This window comes from Lagopus leucura, unplaced genomic scaffold (assembly GCF_019238085.1).
Source record: "Lagopus leucura isolate 7727_CA_CO unplaced genomic scaffold, USGS_WTPT01 Super-Scaffold_100014, whole genome shotgun sequence".
Taxonomy (NCBI): domain Eukaryota; kingdom Metazoa; phylum Chordata; class Aves; order Galliformes; family Phasianidae; genus Lagopus; species Lagopus leucura.
This window is the reverse complement of record NW_024962268.1, coordinates 13,604,717-13,624,764: the sequence shown is the minus strand read 5'-3', so window position 1 is coordinate 13,624,764 and position 20,048 is coordinate 13,604,717. Positions and strand designations below refer to the sequence as shown.

Below are 20,048 nucleotides of genomic sequence, written 5' to 3'. Positions count from 1 at the left end.
GTGGCAACAGCAACTGTGGTCTCCTCTGCTGATATATGTTTCTATGAGCAAAGCATGCAGGCACTTGTTTTATTGCTGACAACAGTGCATAGATAGTAGTTGTGACTATGCTGAGAACCAGTGTTTCATAGCTGAGAATTTACCCAGTCAAACGTCTCCGTATCCGTTGTAGTTTCCATGGAAATAAATCAGAGACATTACTTTCAGAGTAACCTGTATATACGTGACCCAAGGCTATTCCTCTTCACTCAGTGCCACTCGGACAAGTCAAAAGATTGGACATTCATGACCTGGTGAATGAAGACAGAATTTTTCTGATGACTTACCATATTTGTTGAGTAAGAATACAGTCAATATCATAATCATTAATTGGCTCCTGCAAGGCTATGGCTGCTTTCTCTTGCCGCCTCCTGCTGACTCTTTCGGGTGACTTTGAGCTTACAGAACTTAAAACTACTGAACAGTTTATCTGAAACAATTGCTATATTCAGACTCCACCAAATAATCTAATTCTGTAGCAAGGACTATACTGTAAGAAAATTTTAGCTTTCTAACATTAATAAAAATGGTCAGTAGCTGTTTTAATATAAAAAAATCACAATCTTTTTTATGTCAGGTTTTTGAAGAAGCACATATTCAGCTTTTCATTAAGATATAGAGTTGTAATTTCTCAAGGGAAATTATGAACAGGCTGTTATGATAGGAATAATCAAATATTTTGTTCTGTATTATTCTTACGGTGTGGGCTACACTGTACATCTTCAATTCATTCCTTCAATGAAATACATCCTAAAGTTTGACAGACTTTACAGACTTCTGGCATTTAGACCTTCATTAAAATCCTGTGGTGTTAAAATTACTACGAAATTCTAAAAAAGTTACCAAAGGATTGTAGTCTTTTAGCAGAATATTTTAAACAAGGTCCTGAATATTCCTGTCAAGACTTTCATTTTTTATAAATGCAATAATTAGATCATTCAACTTTACAATGAGAACATTCAAAATCAAAGTCCAAAAGAGATAAATTAGGCCCTTAATAAATTCCTTGCTAATCTGTACTTAACAGAACAGATTTTGATAGGATTAGTCTGAAGTTATATACATCATATACTGCACAAACATCTTACCACGGGAAAAACTGAAATATAATACACTGACTACAGTCAAACACTTCTCGGTGTTTATTTATGACCATTTATGTTTATTTGTGACCATCTCAGCATGCAGAAACTCAGTCACAGCTCTAGAAATTACTCTATCCCCCAAACAAGAGAGAATTACATAGTTTTCCTCGCAAAGCTTTTTCTCTTTCTGGAAAATATCCAAAACAACTGATGAGGAAACAATAAGGCAGATGGGATATCAGCATGTCTTTCTCCCTTACAGGTACATTCTGAGCTGGCAGAGACAGGAAAAGTCCCCATTTCCCATTTAGAATTTGTATAGTTTGTCTAAGAAGAGTTATTTAATAAAATATACAGACAGAGCCTGAGGCAGGGGTCTGGGCTGAGTCCCTATGCAGAGACTGGAATTGGACCACTCACCTGTAGATTCCAGCAGGTCTCAGTAGCTGACATCAACTGAGGTGCACAGCTGAAAATTGTAGGTATTTTCTTGATTCAGTGGGAGGAACTTGGGATTCTGTAGACTTTCGTGTTTCTCTATATTCAGATACATAATCTTTCATGATAAATTTTCACTTAAAAAAAATGGGGATGATTCTCATCTCTAGAGTTCTCATCTCTAAATGCTCTCAGATTGCAAAATTTCCTTTTGCAAGAGCATTACTCTGTCGTACATGATGAAAACTCACTGCTTCCGTTATGCGCAATTTCTATACAGCTGCTATGATGCTGTGCCTTCCTCAGACCTATTTTGAGCATAGATGCTTTCATGTGTTGTTTTAACATTCTAAAACATTTAAATCCACTTAACCTGTTTTAAAATGTAGGAAACACCATACTACTTTTTTTTTTTTTTTTTTTTTTTTTTTTTTTTTTAGTACTCCAAAGCTCCAAGTGTGGAATAAGCCAGAACTTCTTCATCTACATATTTTTAACTGTTTGCAAAACAGTTGAACTGTTTAAACTGTTTAACTGTTTAACTGACCTTTTTCAGTGTTTGCACATAGTGTTATTATGTTTTAAAAGATCAAGACCAGCCTACTTTGTAGTTGCTATAGGCTTAGACTTCAAAAGCACTGATATTGACTTTTCTGCTTTATGACACAACTTTGCGCAGTAGTTTACTGCACAGGCAGAATAATGTTTCTTTGGTGACATCCAGGGTGCTGAGTTCTCTCATAGCTTTCTGTTGATGGAGATTTATGAAGGGAAACTGAGTTCATTCAGTGAAGAGGCCTGGTTTTAAATACCAGATTATTGAAAATGTGGCTTTTAGAGTACTTGAATGCAAGCTTCTTACTCTGAGCCATTCTCTAATTTGGAATCGGCTAAGGCATTGAAAGGCAGAACACTTCTTGAGAGGACAATGGCAAATCTCCCAGCAAGATGTTGCCTCTGAAATGCCCTTTCTGGAATTCATTTTTCTGCACTGGGATGAAATGTCAGAAATAAAAAGACTTGCAAAATATGCCAACAGGTGATTTTGGTAATAAAACAGCTTCAAGATTCATTGAGAGGAAACCCTTCCCCACTCTCCCCACTCCTTCCCTCCCCTGCTTTCCTAGCTGGTAGCCAGAGAGCTGGTGTTTCCTGAGGATCAAACCACAGCTTTGTACTGTGTGCCTCAAAGCCAGGGGCAACTGAATCTCCAGCTGAGTAAGTCACAGGAGCATCTCACAGAGCCACAGCTCAATTACAAAAACAGCAGCCCAGTAAATCAGGCTTCTTTACTACTCTGCTCTGCCACGTTTAGAAGCTCATGTAATCCAACTTTAAAATAAATAACATTTTCTTTTTTTGGCTGTTTTCATGCCATTTCACTACATCTCATACAACCATCTTCTGCTAGAGTATAAGTAATACAAGAAAGAACTCTCTACAGTCTCTTAATTATCTTTTCCTGTGACAGGAATTGGATATATGATGGACACAGTGATCTAGAAAAAGCTTCTAATAAGCTTTGTGTGCTCATGCTTGTGAGAATGCGGACTGAAGAAGATTGCTTTGTACTTAGGTTAAGGAGCCATAACGGTTTGGATTTAACAGGGAAAATCCAACACCTGCTCATACTCAAAGAGAGATAAAACGTGTCTTTGTGACTGAGAAGTACCACCTTCTTTTGGTAATTGTACAGGAAAACATTAAATATGCATCCTTGTTCTTCTCTTCACCATCTGTTATCACAGTATTTAGAATAAAAGTCGTGGGGCCTACTGATAAGTGGAAAACATCAACAGCAAAAATAAAGAAAAACCAACACCCTTAGATGAGGCAATTAGGACATGAGAAGTAAAAACAATAAGCAGGCATTGAAACTGTTCATAAACGCAAATAAATGGATGAGCACAAGGTATTAACTGAGGGTGATTCATTCATGTTGTTTCAAATCAGACATACACTGAAAACCTAATGAGATTAAAACTTCCACACAATCAACAAAATGATGCAACACTATTCTTACAACTCCAAGCAAGTTTCCAGGAGTATTGCACCATCCCAGCAGGTCTGGTATTCACTATACAAGATGTTGGTTTCATATGCAAATCTTATATGCATGCGGTGCTTCAGCGTTTTACTTCGGCAGAAACATCCGCACACCTTTTTATGTTTTTCCTTTCTCTTTTTATTTCTTAAAAATATAACCTGTTTTTCTTATATAACCAAAAACATCCTAGGAAAAGCTTTGAATTAAATTGAGATGTTGTGCTCAAGTTTTTCACTTTTAAAGATTGCTGCTCTCTTTTCAACTACCTGTGATTTATTTAAGGCATACAGTCAAAAAAGTATTCAGTCACTACAGTGCAGAATATTGCAGGTACCTAATCACACAGAAGCACTCCATATCTCTATGCTGGGCTTTTAGTATCTGTAAACAACATGTCAATAGACTAAAAGGATCGCAAAGGAGATCAAAAAGAACATGTACATGGGGTGTGTATTCACCTAATAATTTTATTTCTTTTTAAAATATTAAGTTTTATGCCTTCTGAGACATACATACTTACTTTGATCTGCATGGAGAGGCTTCTGTCCACCAGGTGTTCAGAGCACAAGCCTTTCTCCAGTTGATGCTCCTTGTTTCTACAGCTACTCTTTTCTAAGTGAGGAACATACAGTCCTTTCTTATCATAACTGGGTGGTTGCAATGCTTTTTTGTCCAGATTACAGGCAAACCACCGCTTGTGGTTTCTTTTTCTGGACTTAAATCCATATTTGAGTTCATTGGATTAGGTTTGAGAATCATTTGGTTTCCTTCTTGAAACTGGAGAGTAGTCTTTCCTGTCTGTACGCTACTGAAGATTTAACAGAAATAATAAAATATTAATTAGAACAAGAATAGGACTTCAGCTCTCCCTTCTCTCAAGAAAGTGCTCTAACTGTTAGATGATAAAGTCATGAAAAGCCTTATGAATTTCAGTAAGGAACAAACACTAAGTCAAATAGTTTTGGGAGGACAGAATGGTCATCCATTCCTCATCTGAAAGGTGGGATGTTCTTTCAGGATTTAAGACATGAGGAGAAAAAGAATCTAATACTCCTTCCTTCTGGATCTTGGTCTGAACTTTAAGCCAAGTGAAAGGGCTTCACATTTCTTTAGCCACAACTTGCCAGGCACCCACTCTGACAGGTACATGCTAACAAACCCCAGGAAAACCACAGTGCAGAAATCTCTCTCTAAAGAATCGTAGCTAGGATTAAAAAACATGTATAAAATTTCTTAAAGTTAATAACAATTTTGCCATTAACTTGAAGAAATCTTGGATTTTATCCCAAGTCAGGCTAATGATTCCATATACTTGTTATAAGAAGACTATATCAGGGAAGAAAACAGTGTAGACTATTAACAGAAATACTCAGAACTTCCAAGACCTGCTGTAGGACTGGATATTAAAACAAACAGTGATATTTGTATTAGTGAAAGAAAAATAATGAATTGATATTCTTGGCAAACAAGGAAGAATCCAAAGAATATTATTTATGAAAAATGCAGTTAATGAGTTTATTCTTTTGCCAAATGATATGCCATAGCAAACATATATGTAACAGTTATCAATTCACAGCTTTTTCTCTGACAAATTATGCAGTGGTAATCTTAGACATCTTCTTTCTATTCCATCAGAAAAGACAACTAAGATTAACAAGCATACATATAGCTGGAATTGCAGTTGAATGGTACTTGATTATGCAAATGACCAAAATTGTATTTTTGACTGAAAATACAGCTTCTGTTTTTCTTAGAAGGAAAGAAACTTCCAGGTAAACGCTGTTTTGTACATACCAAGAACAAGTCTACAGAAACAGTTAAATAGGATTAAAGCTAGCTCCATTTCAGGACTTTTCAGGATGGGTGCAAATCAGACAGAAATCTTCCTATTTGTTTACAAGATAAAATTATAGTGTAGAGCAAAGACAAATTTCTTAAAAAAGCTTACTTATACTTACGAGCATAAGTATGGAAATAAAACATGACACCTCATGTAACAGTTTTGCAGATAATAATTTTCTCTGTAAGAATCTGAAGCTTGGCAACACATTTTTACATGGAAACATCCCTCAAATAAAAAAGAAAGGGAATTATAAACAATATTTGGATTTTTCTCCAGTTTCAGTAGAAAGCTTATACTGATAATACCAACAGCAGGAGGTCTTTAAAAATACATAAAAATCAAGGCAATATTATTTGCATGAAATATACTGCTCATATACCTAAGGAAGAAGAAAAATGATACCTACTTGTGAGACTGACTTTTTATTATGCTTTAGAAGCAAATTTTAAGAATGAATAATCCAAGTCAGTGAAGTAATTAAAAATGGGGACGATAAATGACTGGAGTCATTTTGGAGACATCATTCCAGATTATCCTAATATCTTTCTTTAGCAATTTTCTAGGCATAACAAATGCCATAAGCCTCAGAAGGCTCTTGCCTCCCAACAGGGTAGCTGCCAATCATAACACTAGCGACTCCTTGCCAGAAGGCACATGTGGAATTCCTTGATGATCTTACAAACCCAAAGATGTGTATATTCTCATTAGCCAGTTAAAGAAATGCAGGATATTTCAGCTTTTGTTGAAGGCTAAACAGTTTGCACTGCCTTTCAGCACACAGGCTAAAAAACTGGGAGATGGGAAACATTGTGTTATGTAGGGAGTTTTGCAGTGGGAAGCAGAAGAAGGTAAGGAAACAAGATCACAAGAAGGGGGAGGCAAGGGACATTATTGCTTATTTGGGAATGGAAATAGAATGATATGTTACTTTACGGCCCAGCAGCATGTCATTGTGTGGCATGTGATCTGAGAATGGTATTTGGGCTCTATGTTGATCCACCCTTTGGTTCATTAGTGTACTCTGGCTTCATTTGTTCTATGATTGCAAACAGAACTGCTCCTGCTGTCAACTTCCAGAGAAATTTCCAGAAAGTGGCAGCGGATGAGTTAAATTTCTTGTGTTTTATTCTCTGCTCAGGAAAGTGTTTCCCTGATCCCTCCCACAGAACTTGTGGAACAGCTCCTTTTGATTATGATCCTCATCATGTGGCTGAAGAAGTATATTTTTAGCCTCCCGTTTGTCACCTCACATGTCATGCCATTTATTGAGTTGATCATAGATGTTGAGTTTTCAGTGTGTACATCTCAGGTCTTTTCTGTTCAGCAGAATAATTTCTTTTTTTTTTTTTTTTTCAACAGAGTGATGTGATAAATTTTCCCTGTATTTATTTCAAGATTAAATTTATGTGCTGTGATATTTAGATTGTTTTATGAAACATAAATGCCTTACAGACACAGACTCTTGATAAACATACAGAGGGAGAGAGGTCTTGATATCCTAACAGGCTCTGCCTGAGGTTGCATTACTTCCCTTTTTTTTAAAGTCATTCTATTTGTATCAGGTATTTTGTCATAATCTCTACCCTCAAATTTTATCTCCATTTCTGGAACTGACTGTACATTATGTACAAACATAATGTGCAAGTTGCTTAGGGAAAACATATACACAAAGATGTTTAAGACTCTATGTCCTACTGCAAAATATTTATGCATCTACCTTTACTTTGTATTATCATGTCTATTTCGACTATTTGGAGTGCAAACTCTGTGAGGAAGAAGTGCTCTCTCCAATTTTGTATTCCTGGAAAAAAGAATCATAAAAGCATAGAATTGTTTGAGTTGGAAGGGACATTTAAAAGTCATATGGTCCAATTGCCCTGTATCAATGAATGACGTTTACAGTGAAGTTAGGATGCACAGAACCTGGTCCAGCCTGGCCTTGAATGTCTCCAGGGATGGGGCATCCACCACATCTCTAGGCAGCCTGTTCCAGTGCCTCACTTCCCATACTGTAAAAATCTTCTTTCCTTATAACCAGTCTAAATCTCCCCACTTTTAGAATAAAGACATATCTCATTGCCCTGTATCAGCAGAGCCTGCAAGAGAGTTTGTTTCCTTCTTTTTTATAGCCCCTCTTTAGATTCAGAAAGGCCATTCTCAGGTCTCCCCAGAGTCTTCTCTTCTCCGGGCTGAGCAGCCCCATTTCTTTCAGCCTGTCCTTGTAGGAGAGGTGTTCCATGACTTGAATAATTTTTGTGGCCCTCCTTTAGATGCACTCCAACAGGCCCACATCTCTTCTGTACTGAGGACTCCACATCTGGACATGTTATAGGTGAAGCCTGGAGTACTGTGGGAATACAAGAAAGAGTATTCAGAGCAGCAGCTGTGGAGCAAGATAAACAGCATGAGAAAGTAAAGCTGAGAACCAAAGGCTTCTCCAGAAGAAGAGAAAAGCAAAATCAAGTAAGCTGCATGATGGCCATGTGGTGGTGACCCTGATTAGTGGAAGAACACGTGACCAGGAACGACTCATGGCTCTGACTGGATAAGTGATGGCATGCACAGTTAAGGAGCACTTGTGGAATGTTTTGCTGATGAGTAAAGGCAGGTGAGAAAGTTAAAGGAGAAAACTTGTGGATGTATATAAGGTATGTTAGAACCTGTAATGAATGATTTGGATCATTCACACCTGAGTCTGTGCCTCAGATGCTGGAGAGTACAAGTTTCATTAAACTCCCAGTCATGGTTATGTGGTTTCTGGACACTGATTATATAGTAAATAATATGATCAAACAATTAGTTTTGCATATATATATTTTATATGTATATATATATGTATACATACAAAACCAAGGTAGAAAAATATTTAATAAAGAGCATCTTTCATTTTAACTTTCAACTGATCAATTGTTTAGGTCAAAATAAGAGAAATATGAACAGTTTCCAAAATATTGGCTATCAGTTTGAATGCTTTTTGTTTTATTACCTGTCAACTCAAAATGGGTTGTCACACTAAGATGGAAAACAGAGAAAATCATCACTGGTTTTCCTGCAATTTGGCGTACATTGGCTGAAAAAATTAAAGAAAACATTTGTATATTCTCAAGGCAACAAGGTGCAGATGAAGGTGCGGACCATCAATATCACATGCTATTGCTGTAATAGTGTAGAACTGTTACAGCCATAGCAAGAAAATATAGACTTCATTCTGTGACTAAAATACAAAAGGTAGCGAAGAGAGGCTGCTTTCATAGCATAATTGCAGTTGTTTTCAACCAAGCTATAACTTGATAAGGAGGAAAAATTCAATGTCAGTAATATAATTGAGTATCATATATCAGTGTCTCTTAGCAACAGCACAGTAATGTTCAGTGAAGGCCATGCCCAAACAGAGTAATAAATAATAGGAGAGAAAATATTTTCAATGAATGGTTATGCTTCACAGTTTTCCCTCCTTGGAAAAAATGTATATGCTGAAAAACCTTGCTTCTTTAGGTGGAAAGCATGAATCACTTGTTCTGTTTTGTTTTCAACAATATCTCAGCTATATCAGGGTATATCTCAGCTCTGACAGTGTTTATTAAAAAGAAAATAATGCACAAGCCATCTAAAAAAAACCCTGGCTTCAAAATATTTCTGTTGTCATTATTATACGTGTAAATGGTCTGTCCTGTCAAGAAAGCTGTCTTTCAACCCCCATGATCTCTCCCAGGTAAAAGTCCTGCAATGTACCTCTGTATTGAATGTTAATCTATATGAACTAACAATTAAAAGAAGTAAAGTACTTTTTTCTTCTGTTTAAGATATGTCATTTCAGCGCACTCACTCAGATATACTTCTCCCTCAAAGTTCAATCAATTCCTGAAAGCAAGTACACTTATAACATTTTGGCATCAAGAGGAAAATTCAATCAAATTATTAAAAAAAGAAAAGCCAAGAAACAAGGAATATGAAAAATTCCTTCTGATACCCTGATATTCTACTTAAGATATTCTATTCTTAAAATTTTTACAGTCTTCTGATTCTTTATTCATTGCCCAAAAGAATTATTGCATTGGATTTTGGATCCAATACTCTTATACTATTAAATAATTCACTGCTGTGAATTATACCACTGGATCAAACGATCAGGATCCAATCCCCAGGTGCCATCCACAGATGTGTGGCCTCATAACAATTTGCACTACTTGAATCTTTTGCTCCAGCTTGGTAAGAACTCTCAAGAAAATATACCTTTTAGAATATTTCCTGCCCCATGTACTTTGCTTCAGCCTTTCCCTTTTTTACTACTCTGGCATTTAGGGAGACACACAGAATCATAGAATCACAGAATCATTTGAGTTCAAAGGGACACTTAAAAGGTCGCTTAGGTCAACTCCTGCAGTGTACAAGGACATCTACAGCTAGATCGGGTTGCCCAGAGCCTGGTCCATCCTGGCCTTGATTGCCTCCAGGAACAGGGCATCCACCACTTCTCTGAGCAACCTGTTCCAACGGCTCACCACCCTTATCATAAAAATCTTCTTTCAAATATTCAATCCAAATTTCCCCTGTTTTAGTTTGAGACTACTCCCTCTTGCCCAACAAAACAGATCCTGCTACAAAGTCCCTCACCTTCATTCTTACAGCTCCCCTTTAGATAGCGGAAGTATCTCTCACTTCTCTCACTTCTTTTAAAATAGTCACCTTTTGTATATAAAATGTGTGCATTAAATTATTGTACTTTGATCAAAGAATGAGCCTTCATTTGATGGAACAAATGTTTAATGCACCCATTTACCATGTAATTCAAATGGATTTTTCCAGTGTTTTGACATGCACTTAAGATCTGGAAGAAGAACTTAGGCTCTAAACAGCTGTATTTTGTCTCCAAGAGACACAGCAGGTGATGAAATGTAGAAGACAACATAGTGAAGAATTTACAGATATTGACCAGTGTACCTCCCTGGAGCTGTATGGGTTCAAGCAAGCCATTCAGTTCACCAGCAGTCACCATATCTCAAGGGTGTGGAAATATAAGCTTGGTGGGGCCAAATCTGAGCAGAGCACTGAAGGTTTTATCTGGAGTGGAAAACTAACTAAAGCAAATAGTTTCTTTTCAATTAAGAGCCCTTCCCTAACAACCTTTTTTTTTTTTTTTTTTTTTTTTTAAATAAAGCTTGTGGGCCAGTTCTTGCATTGACAATACCTCTGCTATTGAGAGATATAAACCTGTTGTTGTTCAGAGAGTATTCAAACACTGATTACAAAGCTGACTGGGACTAAAAGTTCTGGGAGAAAAAAAATGTCTCGTCCCAGCACCTCAAAACAAAATAGAAATAGCTAAAGGAAGCACCCCCATAGATGAACTCCAAGTCTTGTGTTACACTTCAGAGCTGGTCTCCTCACCAGGACCAGGCCTGTTGACATAGGTGTATGCAGACAGGCTATTCACCCCCTCCAGCAAGCCAGCACAGACCAGCTCAGGACAGGAGGCCTTCACATGCCACAGTCATGCCATAAGCCCAAGGTGACATACTTTGTCCTTTTCAAGACTTTTAGCTCAGGTTCAACAGCTCTGGTGTTGCCATGCCACTTCTGAACAGGAGCCAGCTTCCCCCAGTCAGGCACAGGGTAGACATCTGGCTCTGCAGCCACTGCTGGAGGTAAGGCTGCCCTTGAATCCTGGGTGAGATCAATGAGGCAAGAAGACAGAGCTTTCTGCACAGGTCTGCAGCCACTGAGCCCAACCCTGAAGGCTACAGGGGAAGGTGTGAGTCTGAAGACGGCAGTTTTAGGGCTGTGGACCCATTAGAGAACTTCATTTTTTGGGCTTAGACCATAGCAGAGACACCCATTCCTTGTGGTGCTGGTGACAAGGCATGTAAACAGCTGTGATTTTCCGCTTTGTGCAGCACAGGTAGTGACTGTTAGGACTGTCTGCTTTTTTTCCATCCTCAAGTTCTCTTCTTTCTCTTCTGCACTGTAGTCAGGCCAGAGCCAGGGGGAGGAAGCTTTAACAGAGCTAGGAAACATGAAAAATCATCAAAATATACTGTTTTCAAAGTCACCCAAAGGATGTAGGAAGCTGACAAAGCAAGCCTCTGAATTCTTTTCTGTGGCAATTCTATGATATGCCCTGAAATCCAACATTTATTTTTGAATCTCAATTTTGTGGTTTTTTACTGAAAAATTCCTTTTGGGAAAATCATTTTAGATTTAATTTTTCTGCACAGTAGATCAATAGCAAAAACTGTAAGTACTAACATGACGTGAATGATATTGGGAAAGAAAAATAAACAAATGTATGGCAGTTAAGACATCATTAGCCTGCTCGATAAACAACACTACCTACTTCCTAGTTATCTCATAATTGCACTCTGCTTTCCAGTCAACTGTGGTTAAATAGATGGTGAGATGATGTTGTGTGAGCATTTTACCTGCAAATCACATCACGGTAAAAAATGATTGTCTCTAAATTAATATCCTATCAGTGTTCTTTCCAAGACTAAGCCAATTTTGAACTAATCCATTGGAAATCTTGCAGTCTATATTGAAATAGACTGGTGGAGCTGAGCAGGTGTGATTTGTTTGATGTAGGTGAACTCAGTGCATCCAGGAAGGGTCAGCATTGAAACATGGCCTCTGTTTAGGAATGCTACACATTTCTCTGTTTGGGCAAAGCAACAACCCTGTATAAAACTCTGTCTGCATTACTCTATAACTAGAAATTTTAAAACACTGATAGCACAATTACAGTTCACCTTAAGTATACAGTACGCAGTATCTCCATGCATTAAGAACAGCAGTACGTGTTTCATGGCAGTGTTGTGGTTTTTCAGCTCAGTCTAATGCCATATGTCCCCTCTCCTCTCCTCTCCTCTCCTCTCCTCTCCTCTCCTCTCCTCTCCACCTTTTTTTCTTTTCATTTGTTATTTCTGTAACAAGAGTGCAAGCAAAGAAAGGCCATGTTGTTCATCCTTGTGTTAAACTTTTTAGCTATTTGACATAAACTGAGATATCTTTAAAAAAATGAGTCTATGCAAAAGAATGTATCAGACAGATCAGATTAGTAACTTCAGCAAGGTATGGACTGTTGATTCTAAACCAACACTGAACATTTGTTTCCATTTTGAAGAAGGGAAATATTACAGGAACCTTATATATTATTTTACCACAGAGGAATAACTGGTGCTTTTGTGTCCCAGATTACCAAACCATTTTTCTGCACATGAAATTTCGGTATCAGATACTATTCTCTCTCTTTTCATATGCAATATCAGAATGAACACATAGGTTTCTCCTGAACCATGTAGCTGTTGGTCTCTGTGTAGTATTTTCTTCTGCTACTACAAGCTAGCATTTAACAATTCATTACATTGCTAAAAACAAAACATTAAGAATAAAGACTTGTGAAGTGGACCCCAAGGATCTGCAAGTATGCTACTCTAGTTACAGTGAATCAAGAGATGAGAAAGAATCCAGGAATAATGCAGTGAGAGAATTATAGAAAAATGAGGAATAGAATGATTGGTTAGATTTTCCTATGAAATCACAATTTTATCACTTAGTTAGCCCAACTTAAATATACTTCTTCCTGATTTCGGAAGATATAATATCAGAATTCATCTCATAAAATTGCCTAAATACTTAGGAAATTGGGGTATACCAGCTTGTGCTTAGTCTTGGAAACAACAAAATTGGTAGCAGTAACTTTCATTATCAGTATAATCAAATGATTTGTAGCATTTATGGCTTTCAACATATGTATGCTACTCTTTACAGTGTGCATGGCCCACTAGGAAGTTGGTCACTTTGTCCTGAAGATACAGTTTCTCGTACCTACAAATAGTGTGTTTTGGTGAAAACAGTAGGCAGAATCTTGATGACGGCTTTCCTGTGTGATTTGTCCAAATGTACATGTACATAAGTTTGACAATGCAGATACACGAGCATCCTGAGAGACATATTAAAAAAAAAAAAAAAAAACTTTCTTTGAACAGAAAAGTTCTCTGAAAGAAAAAATACATTTAGAAGTGGTTAAAATGTACTTTTCTTTAATACTAATGGAGCAAATCTGAGAAGATCTGGAATTTGCTCATTTATAGTATGTACTGTCTCAGTAACTTTAAAGTACTTGAAAATGTTCATTTTCCATTGAAGAAATCTACATGAGTGTATATCCTTTTCCTGAGAGATTTTATGCTTGTGACTGTGTCTTAGCATGCAATCATGGACCAATAGCTTAACAATGACTTGTTACAGCCAGCAAGATAGTCCGTGCAATGCTGAGCATCTCCCGAAAGCTGCTTCTTGAATGTGTTGCAGGATTAGAGTCTTTAATTTTCTCTTTCCCAGATCCTGGTTCAGAAGGAGTGAGGGACCTGCAGGTTGACAGCTGAGCCACTGAGACATGTGGGAGCCACCCTGGGGGGCATGGTCCCTTTCAGCACCTTCTGGGTCATGTGGGGCTGCCCATGGCAAGCATCACTCTCCAGGTCCTTCACAGTGATGGTTTCTCAGCAGGTTTCCAGCCAATGGGACACAACTGTGCCAATTCAACATGCCTAGCACATGGATTTAAGTAGCCACAGGGAGCAGTCTCAGTCCATGCCTTCTCCCTGGTGATTTGCCTTGGTCGTTTGTAGTAAGGCAAGCTTGGTTTCAAAATTTCAGTGAACATGGCAGCTTGTGAGCTTCTGTGAGCTTCTTTGTGAAAGAAAGTAGAACAGCCATGTTAGGTGGAAATGAAGATCCTACCCAATGCAGTGTTGGTGTCTCAGGGCCTTCCCCCTTGTACTGTATTCCCAGAGCTTGTTACCTGTATTTACAAAACCACAATGTGAGATACATTTTTAGAGGTAGAAAAGCTCACTAAGGGTGATTTACACTGCTTAAAACGGACAGTCTCTGATTGCTTTTATTAGTAATTCCTCATTACTTATGATTATCTATATAATGTGCTTTACCATTACATGTGAACATAGTTAGTAGGCTACAATGAGTGCATTTAGCAACCACTGCATTACTACCAGCAAAGCACTTCTTGTTAGATTGTCAGACAACCCTCCTGAGCACAGAGCACTGCAGTAAGTGACTATGATATCCCTTTGTGTGCCTCAGCAGGTACCGATCTGATTTCCATTTTATGATGACCTGTGTGAGTCAGAAGGCAAGCTCATCAAAGGTCCTGGGTTCTGCTGATTAATGTGCATGCAACTCTAGCATTTTTTTACTGTTCTAATGTATTTTTCTACTGTTTTATTAGTCCTTCAGACAGGCACATTCTGGTTTTGAGCTTTTACAGTAATAAGTTGATTACTGTTTATAAGGCCGTCTCTGTTGCTTGGAGACAAATGCCTATAAAATACACCTGGTGGAAGTTTCTCCTATTGTACCTCCCTTGCTTGGCTGCTACCTTGCTCCTGCTCAAGCCCAGCTGGAAGTGGTATTTATGGCTGCAGAAGTTAGGGTGCTGTTTGCCCTCAGCTCCTCCTTCCCAGCAGCTTCTCCAGCTTGTCTCACCTCTGTACCTGCGAAGATCATGGAACAAGTCCTCCTGTATGACATGCTTGATCACATGAGGAATGAGCGTGTGATCTGAGACAACCAGCATGGCTTCACCAAGGGAAGGCCATGCCTAACCAGTCTGGTGGCCTTCCATGATGGAGTGACAGCACTGGTGGACAAGGGAAAGGCGACCAATGTCATTTACCCGGACTTGAGCAAGGCCTTTGAAATGGTCCCCCACCACATCCTTATCTCCAAATTGGAGGGATGTGGATTTGATGGGTGGGCCACTTGATGGGTAAGAAATTGGTTGAGAGGCTGCAGACAGAGGGTGGTCATCAATGGCTCCATGTCCAGGTGGAGGCCAGTAACGAGTGGTGTCCCCCAGGGGTCTGTCTTGGGACCGGTGCTCTTTAACATCTTCATCAATTACATCGATGACGGAATCGAGTGCACCCTCAGCAAGTTTGTGATGACACCAAGCTGAGTGGTGTGGTTGACATGGTAGAAGGAAGGGATGCCATTCAGAGGGACTTCAACAGGCTTGAAAGATGGGTGAACCTGATGAGGTTCAACACAGCAGAGTGCAGAGTTTTGCACTTGGGCTGGAGGAATCCCAGGCATCCATACAGACTGGAAGGAGCAGTCCTTGAGAGCAGCCCTGCAGAAAAGGACCTGGGGGTCCTGATGGATGAAAAGCTTAACATGAGCCAGCAGTGTGCTCTTGCAGCTCGGAAAGCAAATGGTATCCTGGGCTCCATCAGAAGAGGGGTGGCCAGCAGGGACAGGGAGGTGATTGTCCCTCTCTACTCTGCTCTTGTGAGGCCCCAGCTGGAATGCTGCGTCCAAGTGTGGAGCCCCCAGTACAAAGAAGACAGGAAGCTGTTGGAGAGGGTCCAGAGGAGGGCCATGAAGATGATCAGGGGGCTGGAAAACCTCCCCTGTGAAGACAGGCTGAGGGAGCTGGGCTTGTTCAGCCTGGAGAAAAGAAGGCTGCGGGGTGACCTCATTGCAGCCTTTCAGTACCTAAAGGGAGCCTACAAACAGGAGGGGAATCAACTTTTTGAAAGGGTTGATTACAGCAGGACAAGGGGAAATGGTTTCAAGTTGAGGGAGGGAAGATTTTGGTTGAATGTCAGGGGGAAGTTCTTTATAGAGAGTGTGGTGAGGTGCTGGAAGAGGCTGCCCAGAGAGGTTGTGGATGCCCCATCCCTGGAGGTGTTCAAGGCCAGATTGGATGGGGTCCTCAGCAGCCTGATCTAGTATTAAATGTGGAGGTTTGTGGCCCCGCCTGTGGCAGGGGGGTTGGAGATTCATGATCCTTGAGGTCCCTTCCGATCCTGGCCATTCTGTGATTCTATGATTCTGTGTGATTCTGTCTCTGGTCCCACAGGAGGCTCAGTATGAGGCTTGAGGTTTGTATGTGGTACTTTCTTAAGCTTACACCATCTTGCAGGATCAGTGGTAGGAGTTGCAGGGTTTCAATTCTGCCTTGCTAGGAATTTTTGCTTTCAGGAAATCATTGGACTGTGAAATGCAGATTTTCACTGCCAGGGTATAATGCACATCTGATATTAAGACAGTGTGCCGCTATGGTCTACGTTTGAAAATAACCCTATGCAGATAGGTGTCTAGTATCTGAGGGCTTCAGCATGTTTTGGTATGTCCTTGGAAATGTGGTCAGAATGAGATGAAGCATCAACATGAGTTGTTATGCTAAGACTGGTATTATAGCAGTGCTCAGAGAAGAAAGTGACACCTACTGCATTTCACAAAGGGAGTTACTGGCTTGCTGTAGTGGTCACACCAGTGGCACATGTGCTCCAGGTCAAATACTCCACTGCATTTTATAAACAAAATGTGTTTATTTCCCTCATAGTTCTTTAAAAATAAATTAGAAGTACAAGGATCCAGGTCTGTCACATGTGCACCTACTTCCTACGAGTTTAAATGTGACAGATGTATGCTAGCAGTACAAATTGATGTTGTCTTGCTTGTTTTTTTCTAATATGAATTTCTCTCAGGTCACAATTGCAGCTTTCACTCAGAACAATGGTTGAGTTCACTTATATGTGTGCAATTCTGTCACAAATTTAGATGTTGACTGTTGCCATAATAAGCAACATTTTCATCCTTTTGGCTTCCCCTTCTTTCCAAAGCTATGTATATGTAAACTCAGTCTTATTACACTTATTACCTGAGGTAACATGAGTAATTGGCTCTGCTGTAGTTGTATGGCTGAGAAGGCTATATTTGGGAGGTAGTAGGGGGAAAAAAGACAATCAGGCATGCATGTTCTCCTTACATAAGCACAAGCAGAAAAAAATATGAAAGATTGAAGCAGCATAGATGGTAAAAGAAAACTATTCTCCATGAAATAACTTCAAAAACATCATTGTACTTTATTTCTAACAAGTACAGAAAGGAACATAAATTTGGAAAAAAAACCCATATGTTACAGTTCCCAACTTTCAGAAAGATATAAATATGAAATTTGAAGCTCATAGTGTTCTGAAAGAGTTCAAGACAGCTTCAAAATAAATCCAGACAATACATTATCTTAAGCACTTACAAAAAAAGCCTTTTTCTGATATGCAAAGTGAATCTGCAGTATCTGTGAAGGATCTTGAGATGAATTTTTAAAACAGCACAGCTATAGAGAATTGCATTTAATTCTGCAGTTTTTTGTCTGTTTCTGAAAGAATTGTTTTCTTAAATATGTCGGTGCTCATTTTGTAGTGCTGATTACATAATGACTCTTCTTCAGGAGTCTAAACATGGGTTTCTATTCCCTTTCGCTAAGCAGTGACATTGCCTCCATTCATTTTCATGGCCACAGGCTCAGTTCCTCTGCTTTCTAGAGGGAGGTCCATGTGCCATGAGCAAGGGCTCCCAACAATATAGCACCAGTGCATTTCCTGAGCTATTAGCTCATTTGTGTTTCACAGAGGTAATGGACTATTATGATAAACTCTTTATGAGGCCTCAGCCTCCCTGGAGAGTTGAACTCTTTCACTCAAAGCTGGAGTATTTACTCCTTTGCTAACAGACAGCAGGCTGCCGTAACATGGGGGAATTCCACAGAAAGGAATTTTATTCAGGTTTTATTCTGTGTTGTTTTTCATACCTGTTTTTATTGACTACTATTACAATGCATGACTTTAAAATTTTGTCTACTGAGAGGGTATACAAATTATTTCCTTTTTTCCAGGAAAATGTGTCTTGCTCTTAATTTCTCTTGCAGTAATAACTGTCCCACAGATTGTTGTCCCTGCAATGAGTCACAACATAATTGGCATTGCACAGCTGTGATCAGCTGTGATCACGAGTTAAGTGTGCATATCTCCAAAAGAATAACTACATCACGATGTCGCACATAATATCAAACTCAGTTTTCCAATTTTATCTGCAAATTCCACTGGTTTTAGCACATAAAAGAGAGATTTTGGACTAGTCTGTGTTGTAGGTATTTCAATGTAAAAAAATTATTTTTCTGCTCTCTGTACTATTTCATGTCTGAGATGCATCAACTGTTTATTACACAAAGCCATGCTAGGTACTGCGTCAGCTGTGCAGAGAAGATGGTGATAATAACAACCATCCTTTTCACCAGGGCTTGTTTTGTTGTTTGTGGTCATTTAAGCTGCTAGACACAAAAAATAATATTGCTGTCACTGAGACAAGAGATGCCAAGCAGCAAGTTACGAGATATATATAAAATCCCAGTGATACCATTGTCTGGCAATACCCTACGTCCCAAGCCTTGCTATCAGATTGAAATTTTCCTTCTTGCAGTGATATGTCAAAATATTAATCTGTTAGGAATCAAATGTTTTGCTATGTAGTAGGAATAGAGCCAAAATACTGACAAGTGTGAGTTTAAATAACAAACTGTAGCAATCATTTCTATTGATTGGCAGAACCTTTTGGGAGTCCTCTTTTAATTAACGCTGCAGTTCTTCTACTGCCTTGAGAATTGTTATGGCAATATTTACTGCTGTAATTGAATTGAAAGCATTTATAGTGGAGAAGGAGACATGCCATGGCTGATCCTGCGCTGCTTTTGTTACATGAATATAAGTACCACTTCAGCTCAAGAAAACTCTTGTGAGAAAAATGTGCTCCTGGGACAAAAATCCCAGCCATCTGGAGGGCACAGTTCAGTGCCATTGATCTGTCAGCACACTGACTCTGAAGTGGCTGCAAAATAGTTTTTAGACAAAATAAGTATGAGACCCTTCTGATAAATTTGAGGAAGAAAAAAGAGAAATGAAAGAAGGAAGAGAAAAATTTCCGTCTCACATCATAATCAATATCTTGATAACTGTGACCGTAATATAGTTGGCATACATACACTGAATTCCCTTTACATTATATAATTTGAAAAAAAAAAAAAAATCTTTCTTTGAAGCTGTTTTGTTTTTTTTTCTTAATTAATGTTTTTCTTGAAATTCTCTCTTCTGTTTTTCTATCTTCACTGTACGTTCTTCAGAAATACTGTGCTTTCACAGTTACATTTGAGGGCTACTATTTTCCATGGCTACAAATACAGTAATCACATATTCAAATAAGAACTCATTTGGACATTGCAAAGCCCACATTCAGCTTCATCACATAGATTGCAAAGTTTGAGCAAGATTTATGGTTTAGCTGTAAGAGAAAGTAATGGTTCAGACTAACAGAATGACCACGTATGAAACTGCCAAATTAAACCAAAAAATCTAATTCAAATCTGAAATAGCTTTAATGACATCAATAACTGTTCTCTGGATTTATGTCAATGAATACATGGGAAACTTCTGTTTTATTTGTATCCTACCTGATACCTGGGAATGAACATTTGTACTAGGAAAACTGACAAATTTGGGGACAAGCTTCCACTCTTGCAGCTTCTTACTGTGTGTGGAATGATGAGGAAGGACTTCCTTAATAAACTTCATTTTTGACAAATATTTCTTTCAAAGAAATCTTTACCTTTATTTTGAAAAATGCAGATAAAAGCTATTTTACTGACGAAAAATAAATGATTGGTTTCATTTTTAGTGAAAGTTAAAGCTTTCAAAGAAAAAGAAAAAGAAAAAGAAAAAGAAAAAGAAAAAGAAAAAGA

The 20,048-nt window shown here is 38.6% G+C and overlaps 1 long non-coding RNA gene across 1 annotated transcript; it reads right to left on the bottom strand.

The window, feature by feature from the left end:
* Nucleotides 1-251: 251 nt before the first annotated feature.
* LOC122182308 lies at nt 252-4,141 on the bottom strand. The gene is made up of 3 exons (XR_006179763.1): nt 4,130-4,141; nt 1,545-1,593; nt 252-290 (listed from the first exon to the last, which is right to left on the bottom strand). It is a non-coding gene; the product is annotated as an uncharacterized LOC122182308 (long non-coding RNA).
* Nucleotides 4,142-20,048: the final 15,907 nt, after the last annotated feature.